Source organism: Astatotilapia calliptera, chromosome 5, assembly GCF_900246225.1.
Source record: "Astatotilapia calliptera chromosome 5, fAstCal1.2, whole genome shotgun sequence".
Lineage (NCBI taxonomy): Eukaryota > Metazoa > Chordata > Actinopteri > Cichliformes > Cichlidae > Astatotilapia > Astatotilapia calliptera.
In genome coordinates, this window is record NC_039306.1 from 12,731,803 (window position 1) to 12,750,900 (window position 19,098).

The following is a 19,098-nucleotide window of genomic DNA, read 5'->3' on the forward strand; positions in this document are numbered from 1 at the left end:
ATGTGTAGGAAATGTGTTGAGAGTCAACACTGCGGCAAGGAGAAGTTGTTTTAGAGAGTGCGCATGTGCATTCTGTTAATTTGATTAAGTCAGCACTTTGTGTAGCAGGTAATACATGGATCAGTGACTTCACTTACATTACACAGTATTGCAGATGGACAAATTGCACTGCATCACTACTGACTAACCACAAGAGGCCGCACTCTTCCACCAAACAACCCTCAGCTTAATCCACAGTGTCCTTTTCACTTTGAGCGTTGTGTTTCAGGCACACTCAAAAATCACCTTATTCTTCAGACACATTGATTGTACAAGAATTTATCCCAGTCAGTAAGTAGTGGCCTTTTCAGGCCGTAACAAGTGTAGTCTGAGCTACACGCTGCTGGACTGTGAAACTGTGGAAACTCTCCTTGCTGAAAGAAAGCAAGCCTTGCTGTCAGAATAGGTGAAAAAAGATGAAGAAAGAGATAACGAAGGTTTAGCAAGAGTGACGGGTCAAAATATGACATTTGTTTAACATAACTTCTGCTAGAGTGGTAATTTAAAACTAGTTTAATACACAGGCCTACATGTAAGTGATCCATAGGAAAACCAAACCAAAGTTCTGAGACTGCATCTATATGGTCAGTCTTTCTTACTTACTTACTTACTTACTTACATGAACTTGTGAATAAAACTCTATTAATTGACTTTTGACCCATAATAGACTGGTGATTGTTAGCCTGTCTGTAGTCAAATGTTGTAACCAATGTAAAGCTTTCATGGTTTGTAAATTCTTGCCAATTTGAGTTTGATCTGTTTATCCTTCATCTGCCAGATTTTGTGGATTGATAATCCTGTTCATCCTTGCCTTACAGAAGCAGAGAAGTAACATCATTTTCAATGGAGCCTATCCCAGGTGTCATAGGGTGAAAGGTAAGTTATTCTGTTTGCATATCTAAGTCCTTCTTGCAAGTATATGTTATTGTTATAAAATTAAAAAAAAAAAGTCAGGAACAAAACTGCCAGCTCAACCTTGCAGCTCTTTGTAACTATTAAGTACATGATGTCATATCAGAAGTGAGTTGTGATGTCTTTTTCTTTGAGACACTGTGATACATTCAAGGACAAATGCAATATGGGGTTGATATTGTGCTTGACAGTTTGTGTCATTTAACATTTTAGAATAAATTTCATAAAACCACAATTTTAACTACTGAAAGCACATATTCAGTTTTGCTCGTTGTTCAGTTTGTAATGGTGAACATCTTCATCAAAAAAGTGAGAAACGAATGTTCTACCCTTTTGTGTATGGTCAGACTGATGTACACTGAAGTGCCACTGGGACTGCTTTAGTAAACAGTGACAGTAGAGTTATAGAAAATGAAAGTTCTAACATCATAATTTAGCAAAATACTGTAAATACCAAGACACTGACTTTGCAGCATGTTAAATAGAAACCCCAAAGGAATGTCTGCTTGCATGGAGTTTAGTGTTCCCTGATGTTTATCACCAGATGTTGCTTTGTTGTGTTACTTATATCGATTTCTGTATTTGTTGGCTTGTTGTGTGTTTACAGTGCCACCAAGTGGTAATATCTCAAGATAATTAACAAACAGCTGATGCTAAATGCTCCTTCAAATGCTGCTCTAAAAACGTGGTGTGCACTTTTGTAGAGTCAGCCTGAATTTGTGACCAAATATCTTTGTCTCTCAGAATCACTTAGTATAAAATGCAAAATACGTGAATTCCCAATAGAGTACAATTCAGAAAAGTGAGAAAACATGTTACAAAATTAGCAGCTAACTATGGAATTTATTTACCCAAAATTACCAGATGTATAATCTCAACAAAACAACTAGTTACAGCACTCACCAAAAAAGTAGAAGAATTCTCCTCTGATGAACACTGTATATGTTCCTAAACTACTCTGTTAAACTTCGACTGTTGGACATAGAGGCCAGACACAAAACTCATTCAAAAAAGAATAAAATCGCTCAGATTCGGACAGCTATCAAAGGCATTCACATTAGCTTGTATACGTGAAAGTTGACAGACAGAGACGCGTGACAGAGCTTGAGTAAGAAGATCAAATGGAGCTTACTTTTTGACCTCATCATGCCTGGTCAGTCACAATGGGATGTAGCTGCGTAGTGATGCTTGCCAGTTTGTAGATTCCATAAAATTCTGAAGTACAACTCTTGTGCTTTTGAATTGGGATTTTGTGGAAGTTTTAGAAGCTGTGCTACATTGCTCAAAGGCTACCAGCATCTCTTAAAGTAGAATATGTGATAAACACATCGACATTACAAAAAACAAAAGGAAGAAAACATGAAAACCGAAAAAAGCAAAAGCAAGATTATAAAACATGACTTAGTCCAGTAAAGTTCTAATTAGTCCTAATTTGTTTTATTAGAAAAACAAAACTGATGGTTTCCTGGTTTTAGAAATTCTACTATCTTGCCTACCAACGTGGTGGTGTAAACTTGGGTTATTAAGCTAATGCATTATAACTGCATGAAAAACTTTTGAAACAGTATTGGCAAACATTTGCTGTTGAGCTCATTTGGGAATGACCAGTACAACCCATTTAAAATGAACCAATTTAATGCAGATGACAGTTTTTTCTTTACTTAGTGTTCCCTTTATGTAATCCACACCCCAGAGTTCATTTAAGAACATAATAACCCACTGTCCTGGCTATTTCTCATGATGGCACTTTTACACAATGACTTGCAGACAATGTCAGCTGTAGTTATGTGTTATGTTGGAATTAATGTCATTCTAATTTTTAACTTATACAGTTTGGTCTTAACCCTCTCAAGGCAGGCGTTGCAGATTTGCAACAAGTAAAAGTTTTTTTTACTCAGAAGTACAGTGGGGCAAAAAAGTATTTAGTCAGCCACCGATTGTGCAAGTTCCCTCACCTAAAATGATGACGGAGGTCAGTAATTTGCACCAGAGGTACACTTCAACTGTGAGAGACAGAATGTGAAAAAAAAAAATCCATGAATCCACATGGTAGGATTTGTAAAGAATTTATTCGTAAATCAGGGTGGAAAATAAGTATTTGGTCAATAACAAAAATACAACTCAATACTTTGTAACATAACCTTTGTTGGCAATAACAGAGGTCAAACGTTTACTATAGGTCTTTACCAGGTTTGCACACACAGTAGCTGGTATTTTGGCCCATTCCTCCATGCAGATCTTCTCGAGAGCAGTGATGTTTTGGGGCTGTCGCCGAGCAACACGGACTTTCAACTCCCGCCACAGATTTTCTATGGGGTTGAGGTCTGGAGACTGGCTAGGCCACTCCAGGACTTTCAAATGCTTCTTACGGAGCCACTCCTTTGTTGCCCGGGCGGTGTGTTTTGGATCATTATCATGTTGGAAGACCCAGCCTCGTTTCATCTTCAGAGTTCTCACTGATGGAAGCAGGTTTTGGCTCAAAATCTCACGATACATGGCCCCATTCATTCTGTCCTTAACACGGATCAGTCGTCCTGTCCCCTTGGCAGAAAAACAGCCCCATAGCATGATGTTTCCACCCCCATGCTTCACAGTAGGTATGGTGTTCTTGGGATGCAACTCAGTATTCTTCTTCCTCCAAACACGACGAGTTGAGTTTATACCAAAAAGTTCTACTTTGGTTTCATCTGACCACATGACATTCTCCCAATCCTCTGCTGTATCATCCATGTGCTCTCTGGCAAACTTCAGACGGGCCTGGACATGCACTGGCTTCAGCAGCGGAACACGTCTGGCACTGCGGGATTTGATTCCCTGCCGTTGTAGTGTGTTACTGATGGTGACCTTTGTTACTTTGGTCCCAGCTCTCTGCAGGTCATTCACCAGGTCCCCCCGTGTGGTTCTGGGATCTTTGCTCACCGTTCTCATGATCATTTTGACCCCACGGGATGAGATCTTGCATGGAGCCCCAGATCGTGGGAGATTATCAGTGGTCTTGTATGTCTTCCATTTTCTGATGATTGCTCCCACAGTTGATTTTTTCACACCAAGCTGCTTGCCTATTGTAGATTCACTCTTCCCAGTCTGGTGCAGGTCTACAATACTTTTCCTGGTGTCCTTCGAAAGCTCTTTGGTCTTGGCCATGGCGGAGTTTGGAGTCTGACTGTTTGAGGCTGTGGACAGGTGTCTTTTATACAGATGATGAGTTCAAACAGGTGCCATTCATACAGGTAACGAGTGGGGGACAGAAAAGCGTCTTACAGAAGACGTTACAGGTCTGTGAGAGCCAGAGATTTTCCATGTTTGAGGTGACCAAATACTTATTTTCCACCCTGATTTACGAATAAATTCTTTACAAATCCTACCATGTGAATTCATGGATTTTTTTTCACATTCTGTCTCTCACAGTTGAAGTGTACCTCTGGTGCAAATTACTGAGCTCTGTCATCATTTTAAGTGGGGGAACTTGCACAATCGGTGGCTGACTAAATACTTTTTTGCCCCACTGTACCACTGCAGGTATTCTTTTGTGCATTAGCAACAAAAACTTAATTTGAGCCTGAGAGGGTTAATTAGATTTTTATCAGGCATTTGTTCTTCTATGTATGGTTTTCATAATTCATTTTGTTTTCAAAAATGTTTTTCTCTACAATTTATATGTTTTTGAACTTCATAAATGTCAGGAGTCCGTAAACAGCAGTTTGACGTTTTCACTAAAAGGAGAAGAGAATTAAGTGCAGCGGAAAAGGCATTTGTGTTCTGCTATTGTTTTTCCACATTAATGCAGTTGCTGAGTCAGAATGCTGCTAATTTGTTTTATTCATATGGTCTTGCAAATGGAACATACTTGTTTCATGTAGAGAAGGGGATTTAAATTCAGATGCAGAGGAGAAGCACAACTTCTCTCCATGGTTGCCAAAAAAACCTTACAATAACTCAGAAGATCCGCATAATTATCAGCATACTGTAGCTCCACCCCATTTCAGCCTGAGTCTATTTACAACAATTTAAACCTACTGCGTGAGCATAGAGTGTGAAATTCAACTCTGCCTTTTATATCCACTTATATGATGTTCCCTATTCCTGAATTGCTTCATTTACATGGGTTTAACATTTAAAATTTGGAGTCACAGAATGAGTTAATGACTGAACTATCAGCATCTGCTCCTTTTAAGGGTCAGTGTGAGCTTAGATGTGTATTTACATACATAAAGTCTCAATATAGATAAAAGTGTACAGCTTTGGTATATGTAAACTGAAAAAGTACTTGGTAAATGGTGATCAAAGCCACTTTTCTATTTTATTATTTCATTTATTTCTTTTATGTAAATTGCTAGGGGGAAATGTTTTTTCTTTCCTTTGTGAGCAAAGAGGGGAAATACAAACCTTTGATATGAAAAGTAACAAGTAAGAGAGAAACAAGAAAGAGGATGGCAGTGAAATTAAAGAAAGGGGGAGACAGCAAGGACACATTTGGAGTAGATAAGGAAAGAACTAAAGCGATGAGTGAATGGAGTCTATTAACCGAGTGAGAGTGAATGAGAGAGAGAGAGAGAGAAAGACCACTGGTGCCGCAGCGGGACCGACTGTCACACGGACTGTCAGAGGGGTCGTTGCGGGGAGAGCTGCAGCTACTCGCCGTTTACAGGCAGTCAGACAAGAGGGAAAACATAAGAGGAGAAAGTAGGAGAAGAAGAGGAAAGGGGGAAGAGAACAAGAAGGAAGAGGAAAGCGCTACATTGCCAGTGGCTGCTCTTAACTGCTTGCCCTCACCTCCACCGGACAGGATCTACTGCCCCCATCATCATTCCTCTTCATTATTATCACCATCATCCTCTTCATTATCCAGACCTCTCTTCCTCATCACCATGCCGGGTTGGCGGCGGAACCTTACTTTCTGTCTGCAGCGGATGCACGAGGAAGGTAGGAAGACAAAACAAATTGCTGTGTGCGTGTGTTTGCACTAGCAAGTGCGCGGGCGTGTGTGTGTTTGCGCACGGGCAGCACGATTTCCTGCTGTTTAAATTGGGGCTGAAATATGAGCAGTTGGGTTCTGGAGACACTTTGAATCTTTATGATTTCTGCTTCATGTGCTCTGATTTTTCTGGATCACTGGAAGTGTGTGTGTGTGTGTGTGTGTGTGTGTGTGTGTGTGTGTGTGTGTGTGTGTGTGTGTGTGTGTGTGTGTGTTGCGTTGTTTGCGTTTTGTGGGTTGATTGAGAAGCACCTGCAGCTTCACTAACTGTGTGTGCGCGTGTGTGTGTGCATGGATACGCTCGGGCTGCTAGAGCTGCGCGCTGTGCGCACACGTGTCACCACGGGTTTGTTCCGCCGTTTCAGCAGACATTGCGCGAGGCTACTGATGCTGGCAGGTCAGGGCGCGTGTTAGTGCGCATTTATGTGTGTGTGAGAGAGAGATAGAGGGAAATCGAGTGAGAGAGACCCACAGACACGCAAACACATAGAGGCAGTGTGCTGGTCCTGCAGCATGAACACAGGAGAAGGCAGACAGTGATGATGTTGGTCAGCTAGAATGTGCACGTGCGTGATGTAGCTAAGAAGTGAATGCGCGCAGATGAGAAAGTATATGTTGCATGTGACATAGAGACAGAATGGTGCTGACAGTGGAATGAGAGAGAGAGAGAAAGATGTTCTGCATCCCTTTTCTGGGCATTTTTGTGTTTACAGACACACACACACACACACGCTAATATTGTTAGCGTATTATTTTAAATAAGACACATATTTGACTTGGATTAAAATTCAGTGTTACATACCATTATATATTGTGTGTGTGTGTGTGTGTGTGTGTGTGTGTGTGTGTGTGTGTGTGTGTGTGTGTGTGTGTGTGTGCGTGTACGTATGCTGGTGTGTGTGCATAACAGGATGGTCAGTTGTATGTGTGTGACCTCATGGTTTTATCTTTCCCAATAAAAAGTAATCTGCAGCATAAAATCGAATTTTAAGCACCAGGGAGCTTCTAACTTTAAACAGGCTGTTTCTTGTGTCAACATGAGAAATCCCCCCTTGCCTGAAGTCAGGTTCATAAAAAATTGGAAAACATCCAGCATCTTTGGGGTGAATTTAAAAACTTTAAGCCAACTTTATTAATGTGGTCTTTTTTGAAAACCAGTTTACAAAAAGTTAAGGCTCTTGTAGTGGTCTGCTTAGCTCTTTTTTTTTTTTCAAGATTACATGTTTAGCAATCACAGAAGACATTTTTGTGTCTGATCCCTTTAATGGAACAGTGACATTAATGTATTCTATCACAGTTGCAGAAAGTGTGCAAGTGCCTAAAGAGTGCTAGCAGACCATGTACCATCTAACCTCGCACACGTGTTTTTTGTTTTTGCTTTCTTGAGACTCCTCTACTTGTTTACTTAACCCATACTTGTGAGTGCAAGAAAGAGAGGTAGTGGACAGCTAAGTGAGAATTTATGGGCAGGACAGATGCCAGAGTTTGTGTGTATGTGCCTATGTTTGTGTTGGGTGTAAGGTTTTATTTACTGTATGGGTGTGAGACAGAGACCAAGTGAAAAAAGGTGGAGTTTTTTCAAGATTAGTGTGAGGAAAAAGAAATATGGGGCAACACAGAGCAAGACGGTGTTTGTTTATGATGTGTGTGAAAGAGAAGTGCAAGGGACGGAGGGAGATAGTGGAAGAATGCTGTGTGCTCTTAGTGTTTATTGGGCAGGAGATGCAGCTTTTACATTAGTATGCTGGTGACACTGTTGTTCATTGATAAGTGCCTTATGGATCTATGAATGGCTGTTTGAGGCCCCTTATTGTACCAGCCTTCAATGTTTTATTTTATTTTGTTATATTAGAGGGAGGGAATGAGATATGGGGGTTGACAAAATGTGCCAGGTAAAAATCTACTTGATAAAGGGCAGATATCAAAAAGGCAAAATAACATTAACACTTTCAAAGATATAGTCCAAACAGGACACAAGTAAAATATGCCACAATCAGGTCATCTTTCAGAGATGCATACAAAGCTGTAGGCCTGAACAGACAAGAAGATGTGCTGAAGTTCAAACAGAATGGGGGAAGAAAGGGAATTTAAGTGACTTTGAGGGTGTCAGACGGAGCTGGTCTAAGTATTTCAGAAACTGCTGATCTGTTGGGATTTTCCCACACAACCATCTCTAGGGTTTACAGAGAATCATCTGAAAAAGAGACAGTATTTTTGAGCGGCAGTTCTCTAGACAAAAATGCTTTGTTGATGCCAGAGGTCAGGAGAGAATGGCCAGACAACTTTGAGCAAAGAAAAGAAAGTAACGCTAACAAGAAAAACAAAACAAAACATCTTGTCATGATCAAGGTATGCAGAAGAGCATCTCTGAATAAATGACTTGCTGAGCCTTAAAGCAGAAGGGCTGCACCAGGTGCCACTCCTGAACAGGAAACTGAGATTGCAACTTGCATGGGTTTAATTTCTGGTGTGACAATGTGACTGGTTGGGTCAGAATTTGACATACATATAAAACCTAAACATAAAAGTATGAATCCACCTTTTCATGTATCAATGGTACAGGCTGGTGGAGGTGGTCTAATGGTGTAGGGGATTTTGTTTTGCATACTTTGGACCCCTTAGCATTGTTTAACCCAGAGGTTCCCAAAGTGTGGGGCCCACCCCCTGGAGAAGGGGGGGGGGGGGGGGGCAGGGTCATTGCAGGGGGGGGGGGGGTGAAAAGGGAAAAAAAACCCCTAAAAAACCCGCTTGGACACTGCTAGCACGGGGCGCCCACATTGAACATTTTTCTTGTAAAGCAAAGGGGGGCCTAGCAAAATAAGTTTGGGAACCGCTGGTTTAACCCATACAGCCTACCTGAACATTGCTGATGACCATCTCCACCCCTTTATACCCATTTCCCGATGAATGTTTCCAGAAGGACAATGTGCCATAGTGCAAAGCTCACATCATCTGAAGCTGGTTTTTGAACATGAGAGTGAGTTTACATTACTGAGACTGATGACAGAAAGTGTTGCTATGGTAGTATTTTCCAGTACATAAACAATCTGTATGCAATTTCTGAATCAATAACATGGGCTAGAATGCATAGAAATCACCATTTGCTCACATTAACTGGCATATCCAAGAGGGTTCAGCAGTCAGGTCATTTTCCGCTGTCAGCCGCATTTATGTTTTTATGTATATTTCAGTTTCACTAATGATCATTTCAAATCAGCAGGCTGCATAAAAACTATTAAAAGTCTCACAGGCATTTATACTTATTTATACTGAAATAAGTCCCTTCACGTTCAAGAAGCGTTGTTGGAAAAATAGAAAGGAGTCAGTAACTTCTTTTTTCGGATAAACCATTGTGTTGCATTGTGTGGGTTTAAGAGTGTGAGTGCATGTGTTTTGTGCAGTTAAAAGGAAATGACCACTGTGTAATGCATTTATAAGTAGCTTCCCCACCACCATGTAACAACTGTTTGATCAAAACATCTCATTCCCCTGCAGAAGGACAGATTATGGATAAGCAAGCCTGTCAGCATGTATGAGTGTGTGTTTTTGTGTGTGCCGTAGAGAGAAAAGAGGGGGGCAGTGTTTGTGCATGCAACACCCATCCATCATGCCAGAGATGGGGAGAAATTTAAGGGTTCAAATAATAATGGCGATTGTGATCTGCATGAAAGATGGAGGGAAGGACTCAAAGAGAAGGAAAGGTACAAAGAGCCAAATGAAAGGAGAGTCAGAGAGGGAGAGAGAGAAAGAGAGAGAGAGAGAGAGACAGAGAGAGAGACCTGACAGAGAATGTTGTAAGAAAGAAATGGATAAAAACAGAGGAGAGCATCAAGGAGAAAGATAGAGGGCTGGTTTCTAGTGCTTATCGTTTGAAGGAAGAGATCCCATTCATCAGGAGACTAAAAGATCAAATAATGTGCTGGTTAGTGGAGAGCAAGCCTGCCACTGTGTGTGTGAATGTGTAATAAACTGTGAGCTGGTGATTGAGCTCCAACCTCCCAAAAAGCCTTTTAATAAGGCTAAGTTGTGTTATCACTGATGGGTGGGGAGTTGAGGGGGCATGCAAAGAAGGAGCTCAGGATGTAAGAGGAGGAGATAGATAAGGGAAAAAAAGACTGGCATGTGTCAGATGGTACACTATGGACACTGAAAGTGCTAGTAACACTTAACATTATGGACATGCATGTTTATTTATAGATATTGGTAGAAATTACCAAATGAAACTATAGATGGGGGAAAAAAGTAGTACCCACCACAAATCTAATGGTTCAGAGTAAGGCTTAAGTTTTTTTGCTTTATTTTTTGCATTTAATTATAACTTTCATTTATTTATTTATTTAGTTTTGACAGATGTAACAGCACTTAATACTACATGACGCTTCAAACAGCTGAACATTTGATAATAGGGTAACTACTTAATTGCTAACTGGAAATTGTAGATGGCTAATGTAGCATGATTTGTTTTGCTGTTTTGCTTCATAAGATAATTCATCTGTATGCTGATAGAAATGTAATTATCAATAATAATGGATTGGATTTATATAGCGCTTTTCAAGGCACCCAAAGCGCTTTACAATTACATCATTCATTCACTCTCACATTCACACACTGGTGGAGGCAAGCTACAGTTGTAGCCACAGCTGCCCTGGGGCAGACTGACAGAAGCGAGGCTGCCATATCGCGCCATCGGCCCCTCACCAGAAGGCAGTAAGGTAAAGTGTCTTGCCCAAGAACACAACGACCAGGACAGAGAGCCCGGGAATCGAACCGGCGACCTTCCGGTTACAGATATGCTTCCCAACCCCCTGAGCCACGGTCGCCCTCAACACTAGTAGCTACTTGTTGCTGAACTCTTTCTTTTACCTTTTATTATTCCACATTTTCATTTTGGCTGTTTTCCACTGGGTTAAAAGGGGACATTGTTTCTCATCCAGGCGCCTATATAAATTCACCTTTGTAGGTTTGAACTGAATAGAAACCCTAATTCTGCATTTGCGCAACTGTGGTACCTTCAGTAATTGACATACATACATGTTATATGTCCATCACTGAACACTTAAGCCTGTTTATTAAGACCTTATAACTATTCACCCATTGTAACAAGTGCTCAGTGACAGGATAGCCAGTTGGGGAGTAATGGAATACATGTACCGCCGTTACGTAGTTAAAATACAAACTATGAGTAACTGTATTCCGCTACAGTTACCATTTAAAAAGGTGGTATTCAGAATACAGTTACTTTGTTGAAATAAATGGATTACATGGCGGTATTTTCCTGTTTCATATGTTAGGCTATGCCCTCTCTATTTTTTGTAATTTCACGCCGGTGGAAACCCAAACACAACACGCATTAAGAGGCTCTAATGTCTGTGTCTCAATCTCGCGTCTCAAAATGATGTGAAGAAATATTTGATTTAATATGAAGGCAATAGGCAGAGTGTTACAGGCATACCCCTAAAGAATGTAGCCTCATGGACAGTGTAGTCCATGCTGCAGGGAGAATGGGAGAAAAAGGAGAGTAGTAAAGTACGAGTTGTCACCAAGCAGAAACGGGAGCTGGAAGCATGTAAATATAATAATAACCACTTCAGCCAAAAAGAGTGCCTGACGAGCCCAGTTGTAAGTAAGCTATTAAGACTCGACTGTACACTGTGTTCGTGTTTTCCTCCTGTTAAATTCTCCCAATTCTTTCTCTCTTTGGGCTGAAGGAAGGACAATACTCGGTATATAAATGCTCAATCAACAATCTTTTATTCCATTCAATTCAACACTTTATGAGCATAAACCATCCGGATGGGGAGACATGCATGCAGAGGGTCACAGCAAATCTCAAACTGGTGTAGGATTACTCAAACTCTTATAGCCTCTAGTGGCCCCCACCTAGTCGTAAAAACCTAAACATTCACATTCTCCTAGCGAGCCTGACTTATAGCCTTGGCTCCATATTTTGTCTGCCTTCAACATACGGTGGGGGTGAAGTCTCCTGTGGAATGTGCTCTCTGTCTCCTCTACTATCAGAAAAAGCAAGGTCCTTACTCTCTGAAAACAGTATTTCTTATAACTCAGCAGTATAATGCATCATAAACAATATCATTCATTCACACTGAATCAGCAGTCTAATGTAATACAAATCAGTTTAATAACTGTAATAGTTATCACCTTCTTCTAATTCAGGAGAATACTACAAACTAAAACTACACAATAATTTCACAATCTTTAATTAGGGGTATAACATGGCATAAGATAGTATTATAATCCCACACTCCGAAACAATAAGTTCCAATGGAGCAGTCTTTCAACGCCTCTCTCTGTCTCTCGCTAGCAAAGTTGACCTAGACTACAAAGTAAAGCTAGTTTTCGGTTACGAGCCCGACACGAGCCCGACGTATTAGCCAGAGGTCCCTTTACTATGGTTCATTTTATATACGTGCAGAATAGTTTTCAATACGAGATTGCTGGAAAAAGTCCACCCTACTGTTACTCATTTTATATTAAGATTAAAAATGGTATGGCGAATAACCTTCAGTAATAGTAATAAATCACACAGCAATAGTTCATTTATGTAGTTGTAAAAAAGTATGATAATATATTAAGTAATCCAAAGTATTCAGAATACGTTACTCTCATTGAGTACATTTTAAAAGTAACCTTCCCAACACTGAGGATAGCATGCAGACAAAGGAAGAACGCTGTTTCATCTGTACATTATGTCAAAGATATAGATGAAAATTATTGTGCTTGTTCTTTAAAATCATGTACCATAACAGACACAAAATACAAGACAAGGCAACAGAAAAGTGCATTTGAGAATAAAAAGAGAAGATATCTTGGAGTTGTTTGTTTATCATGGTTGTTAAAGATTACAGACTGGCATTTTTCTATACCAGTGGTTCAAGGTTCAAGGTTCTTTATTTGTCACATGCATAGTTATACAAGTATTACACACAGTGAAATGTAGCCTGACACGCTCCTCGACATGTGCAAAAATTGGGGGGGGGGGGGGGGGGGGGTGTAGAGGAAGAACATTATATATATATATATATATATATATATATATATATATATATACATATATATATATAACTCCAGGCCTCAAGGGCCGGTGCCCAGAGCTGGACTGGCCATCGGGCATACCGGGCTGATGGTGATTATTCGTTTTTATGGGCCGATGGTTGTTTTTTTTTTTTTTTTGTAACAGTATAAACAATGAAAGGTGGTGGATTGGCCAGATGCTGGACGATGTGTAAAAATAACTACTGCGCACTAGCTAGCATGACAGAGTTTCTATACTTCTGGGTGGGTGCTTTGATGTTACTGATAGTGAACTTTATTCATAAGGTTAGTTAGTAGAATTGCCAACCGTCCCGTAAAAAACAGAATCGTTCCGTATTCAGAGAAAATATCACGCGTTTCGTATTGAGCTGAGAATGAACACAGTTTGTCCCATACTTCAGCTAGAATGGAAAAAGACACAAAGCTGGAGTTGTTCTGTGTCTTTATGCTGCACAGCTGCCTCTTCTTCTCTCATTCTCTCCCCCTCTCTCTCCTGTTGCTATACTTCAATCATGAAACTGATCAATGATCAGTTGATTGACTTTTCTCTCTTGTTTGTTTATCGCCCACTTTGCGCCCAAAAGAAGAAACCAGCGGATGTCGCGCTATACAACAGCAGCACGTTTAAGCTTGATGAGCTGTTGTTAGAATTTATTTATTTATTAATTTCTAGCATCAGCTGATGTTTGCTGGAGCCACAGCTGTAAAAGCTGCTGGTCATGATATTGGTTTGGTTATCTGTTGAGAGGGAAACATGAAGATGAAACCAGGAGATGTCCTTACTGAATCATCAGAGCTGAACAGGTGATGGAGAAACAGGTTTACCTTTCAGGTGACATGAATGAGTTGAAGGGAAGTTATGAACTGTTTCTGAGAGACAAATAACACCAGGATCCTTTTCTAAGTAGCTGACAGCTGGTAACTGTGCAGGGGCGGGTCTAGCAAAGTTTTGCCAGGGGGCCAGGTAGGGCATCAACAGGGAAAGGGGGGCACAAAGAAATACTTTTCTTTCTTATTCTCATTTAAAATATCTCGCTTTTAATAAGTAATTATCTGAATCTTACAACCAGTTTTTATAAAATCTATAGACATCATACATATACCAACAAGACAGTGTACATCACTGTCACAACAGTGTTTGTTTTCATTCAAAGGCTTTATGGCTTTTCCTATAATAATGGTTGCCGGTCTCTAGTCAAAATGCCCGGCCCGATTTTTTGTCCCAGTCCAGCCCTGCCAGTGCCCTGCAGGTATTAGATATCACCATGGGTCAACACACCTGAATCAAATGATTAGTTCATTACCAGGCCTCTGCAGAACTTCAAGACATGTTGAGGAGGTCATTTAGCCATTTAAATCAGCTATGTTGGATCAAGGACACATCTAAAACCTGCAGGTCACCGGCCCTTGAGGCCTGGAGTTCCCCACCCCCTGTTCTATACATTTGAAGAATGTATAGAATTAAACTGTATTAACTCTTGCACCAATAATCAATCATTATCAATAAAATCTTGCACTCTTGCAACAATAAAATCTATTTAGAAAATCTATTTGCTGTGGGGACAAGTAGGGATGGGTACCGGTAGTAACCAGACCAAAAAGCAGAGCACATTTCGGTGCTTTATTTCAGTGCTTTTTTTTCCTGAACTGTGATACACTTTAGATTCTAGCCAATCATTTTACGTTTCCGAGGATAGTAGGCGGGGCCAGGTACGTACGTTCTGTTAGAGCAGAGCTACAGATTAAAAATATCCAAGGCGAAGCGGTCAAAAGTCTGGCTGTACTTCATAGCAAAAGATGCAAACTCAACAGCCTGCAACAAGTGCTTTAAGCTGATACTGTGATACTGTCAAAGGAGGTAACACCTCAAATCCGATGAAACACCTGGCGACGCATAGCGTTTTTTTTAAAAGCCCAGAAATGCGCCGTATTTGATAGCTTGCTGCGAGACCTCACACCGAGCACATCTACTGCGGGTGGGTTGCCTGTTATGCAACATCCCCCAAAAACACGAAGAGGAGAGTCCTGGCCCCTAGCCCTGCCAGTGTAGCAGAAATGATGACGGATGATGGTGGCAGCAGCCGTTCTTCTCTGCGTGAGTAGCTAATTTACGTTGAGTAGGCTAACCACGTTATTACATTAATGCATGTAAGGTGAACTAGCAAACATCATCATAGCTACATGCGGCTGTCCTCTTGTTTGATGGCAGATACTCCCTTCACCCTGGCTAAAAAGGCTAAAATGACCAAAGAAAAAGTGGAAAACAGTTAAACATGAGAGGTTTAGGACAAAGTTTGTGTTTTTTCCATTGTTTAAGCACTGCTTCCAGCCAAGAGTGATACCATATATGCCCCATAGCTGCAGAAAAGGCTAACATTGTTATATTTTTACAAAAAACAGCTGAACATGAGAGGTTTTTGGACCAATTTTGTGTTCTCCATTCTTTAAGCACCGGTTTGAGCACCATTTGAGCACCGGCACCGTTTCAAAAGTACCGATTTGGCACCGGTATCGGATAAAACCTAAACGATACCCATCCCTAGGGACAAGTGTTGCTCTTGTTAGAGGAATGCCTTTCTTAAAAATTCTTTGAAAACTATGCTGGCTACTCTTTGAAGTGTGTGTTGAGTATACAGAAAGGTGCAAACCATGTTTGACTGATAGTATGTATTCTATGAACACACACATATATATATATATATATATATATATATATATATATATATATATATATATATATATATATATATAAAAACACCCAGCACGCCCCTGCGGGCGGTTTATCCTTCAAGCTCGGGTCCTCTACCAGAGGCCTGGGAGCTTGAGGGTCCTGCGCAGTATCTTAGCTGTTCCCAGGACTGCGCTCTTCTGGACAGAGATTTCCGATGTTGTTCCCGGGATCTGCTGGAGCCACTCGCCTAGCTTGGGAGTCACCGCACCTAGTGCTCCGATTACCACGGGGACCACCGTTACCTTCACCCTCCACATCCTCTCGAGCTCTTCTCTGAGCCCTTGGTATTTCTCCAGCTTCTCGTGTTCCTTCTTCCTGATATTGCTGTCATTCGGAACCGCTACATCGATCACTACGGCCGCCTTCTTCTGTTTGTCTACCACCACTATGTCCGGTTGGTTAGCCACCACCATTTTGTCCGTCTGTATCTGGAAGTCCCACAGGATCTTAGCTCGGTCATTCTCCACCACCCTTGGGGGTATCTCCCATTTTGACCTCGGGACTTCCAGGTTATACTCAGCACAGATGTTCCTGTACACTATGCCGGCCACTTGGTTATGGTGTTCCATGTATGCCTTGCCTGCTAGCATCTTGCACCCTGCTGTTATGTGCTGGATTGTCTCTGGGGCATCTTTACACAGCCTGCACCTGGGGTCTTGCCTGGTGTGATAGACCCCAGCCTCTATGGATCTTGTACTCAGAGCTTGTTCTTGTGCTGCCATGATTAGTGCCTCTGTGCTGTCTTTCAGTCCAGCTTTGTCCAGCCACTGGTAGGATTTCTGGATATCAGCCACCTCCTCTATCTGCCGGTGGTACATACCGTGCAGGGGCCTGTCCTTCCATGATGGTTCCTCGTCTTCCTCTTTCTTGGGTTTCTGCTGCCTGAGGTATTCACTGAGCACTCGGTCAGTTGGGGCCATCTTCCCAATGTATTCTTGGATGTTCCTTGTCTCATCCTGGACTGTGGTGCTGACACTCACCAGTCCCCGGCCCCCTTCCTTCCGCTTAGCGTACAGCCTCAGGGTGCTGGACTTGGGGTGAAACCCTCCATGCATGGTCAGGAGCTTTCTTGTCTTTATGTCAGTGGCTTCTATCTCCTCCTTTGGCCAGCCTATTACCCCAGCAGGGTACCTGATCACAGGCAGGGCGTACGTGTTGATGGCCTGGATCTTGTTCTTACCATTCAGCTGACTCCTCAGGACTTGCCTGACCCTCTGCAGGTACTTGGTGGTTGCAGCTTTTCTAGCGGCCTCTTCATTGTTCCCATTCGCCTGCGGGATCCCCAGGTACTTGTAACTGTCCTCTATGTCTGCAATGTTGCCTTCTGGTAGTTCAATCCCCTCAGTTCTGACTACCTTCCCTCTCTTTGTTACCATCCGACTACACTTCTCCAGTCCGAACGACATTCCAATGTCATTGCTGTATAGCCTGGTAGTGTGGATCAGTGAATCGATGTCTCGTTCACTCTTGGCATACAGCTTGATGTCATCCATGTACAGGAGGTGGCTGACAACTGCTCCGTTCCGTAGTCAGTCTTGTTAATGATCTCACTGAGGGGGTTCAGGCCTATGCAGAACAGCAGTGGGGACAGAGCATCTCCTTGGTAGATTCCGCAAAATGTAAATGTGTGCAGATGGGAATAAGTATACTGATAAAAAAGGAACACTTAAATCAGTTCAGTGCAATTTTTCAATTCAGTTTGATTCATATAGTGCCAAGAAACAACAACATTGTCTGTAATTGTTTGAGGACAAAATGGTCATTTGAAACTGAAATCATCAATCCTTTAACCCAAGTCCATCTTTTTATTTATTTACATATTTGAGTAGCACGTATTCTTTCGACTATTGTGACTCTTATATGGTTATTTGATTTGTCACTATTGTGGTTATAATGTAGTTACGTTTTACAAACAGAAAGTATTTAGTTAATTAGAAAAGATAATTAGAAAATAATTTTAAGTTATAACTAGGAATGGGTACCGGTATCCGGTGCCATGATGGCACCGATTCTGACATAAACGGTAGTAACCAGACCGAAAAGCAGCGCACATTTCGGTGCTTTTTTTTTACTGAGATGTCATACACTTTGGATTCTAGCCAATCATTTTACCTTTGCAAGCGTAGTAGGCGGGCCCAAGTACGTACGTTCTTTTAGAGCAGAGCTACAGATTAAAAATGTCCAAGGCGAAGCTGTCAAAAGTCTGGCTGTACTTCACAGCAAAAGATGCAAACTCAGCAGCCTGCAAAAAGTGCTTTAAGGTGATACTGTGCAAAGGAGGTAATTCTTCGAATCTGATGAAACACCTGGCGACGCATAGCATTTTTTTAAAAGCTGAGAAATGCACCGTATTTGATAGCTTGCTGCGAGTCCTCACACCGAGTGCATCTACTGCGGGTGTGGTGCCTGTTATCCGACCCGGAGTTAGCAACATCCCCCAAAAACCCGAAGAGTAGAGTCCTGGCCCCTAGCCCTGCCAGTGTATCAGAAATGATGATGGATGATGATGGCAGCAGCAGCCGTTCTTCTTTGCGTGAGTAGCTTAATGTTGTTCGTGTGTAATTTACGTTGAGCGGGCTAACCACGTTATTACATTAATGCATGTAAGGTGAACTAGCAAACACCGTCGTAGTTACATTAGGCTGTCTTCTTGTTTGATGGCAGATACTCCCTTCACCCTGGCCAAAAAAGCTAAAATGACCAAAGAAAAAGTGGGAAAACAGCTCAACATGAGAGGTTTTTGGACAAAGTTTGTGTTTTCCCATTACTTCCTGCCAAGAGTGATACCATATATGCCCTATAGCTGCAGAAAAGGCTAACATTGTTATCTTTTTACAAAAAAACAGCTAAACATGAGAAGTTTTTGTACAAAGTGTGTGTTCTTCATTCTTTAAGTACCGGTTCGAGCACCGTTTAAGCACCGGCACCGTTTCAATGTACCGGTTTGGTACTGGTATCGGATAAAACCTAAATGATACCCATCCCTAGTTATAACAAGGTCACACTACTTACTTCTTTTATGATCAGAAAAAAAAAACGTCTTTTTTCACTCACACCCACAGGATGACTCTTTTTGGGGAAAATATAAACATAGGTTATTTGAAGTTAGATATTGCAGAAGCTAAAACAAACAAAAATATAAAAACAATGTTTGATCTGATGCAGCTGTGAACTAGTACAGTATTTAACTACTATAATCTTTCCAAGAACTTTGGATCCTTTGCTTCCAAAGATGCTACTTTTATACCATCTTTTATGGAAAGGCACTTCACTCCCTGGACCAAGACTGGCTTTGTCTCTCTGATACTGTGGTGTCCAAGCCAAAGCTGAAGCGACCCTAACAGCCAGATTACATTGAGATACTTCAGAATGTTTGCCTATGATGAGT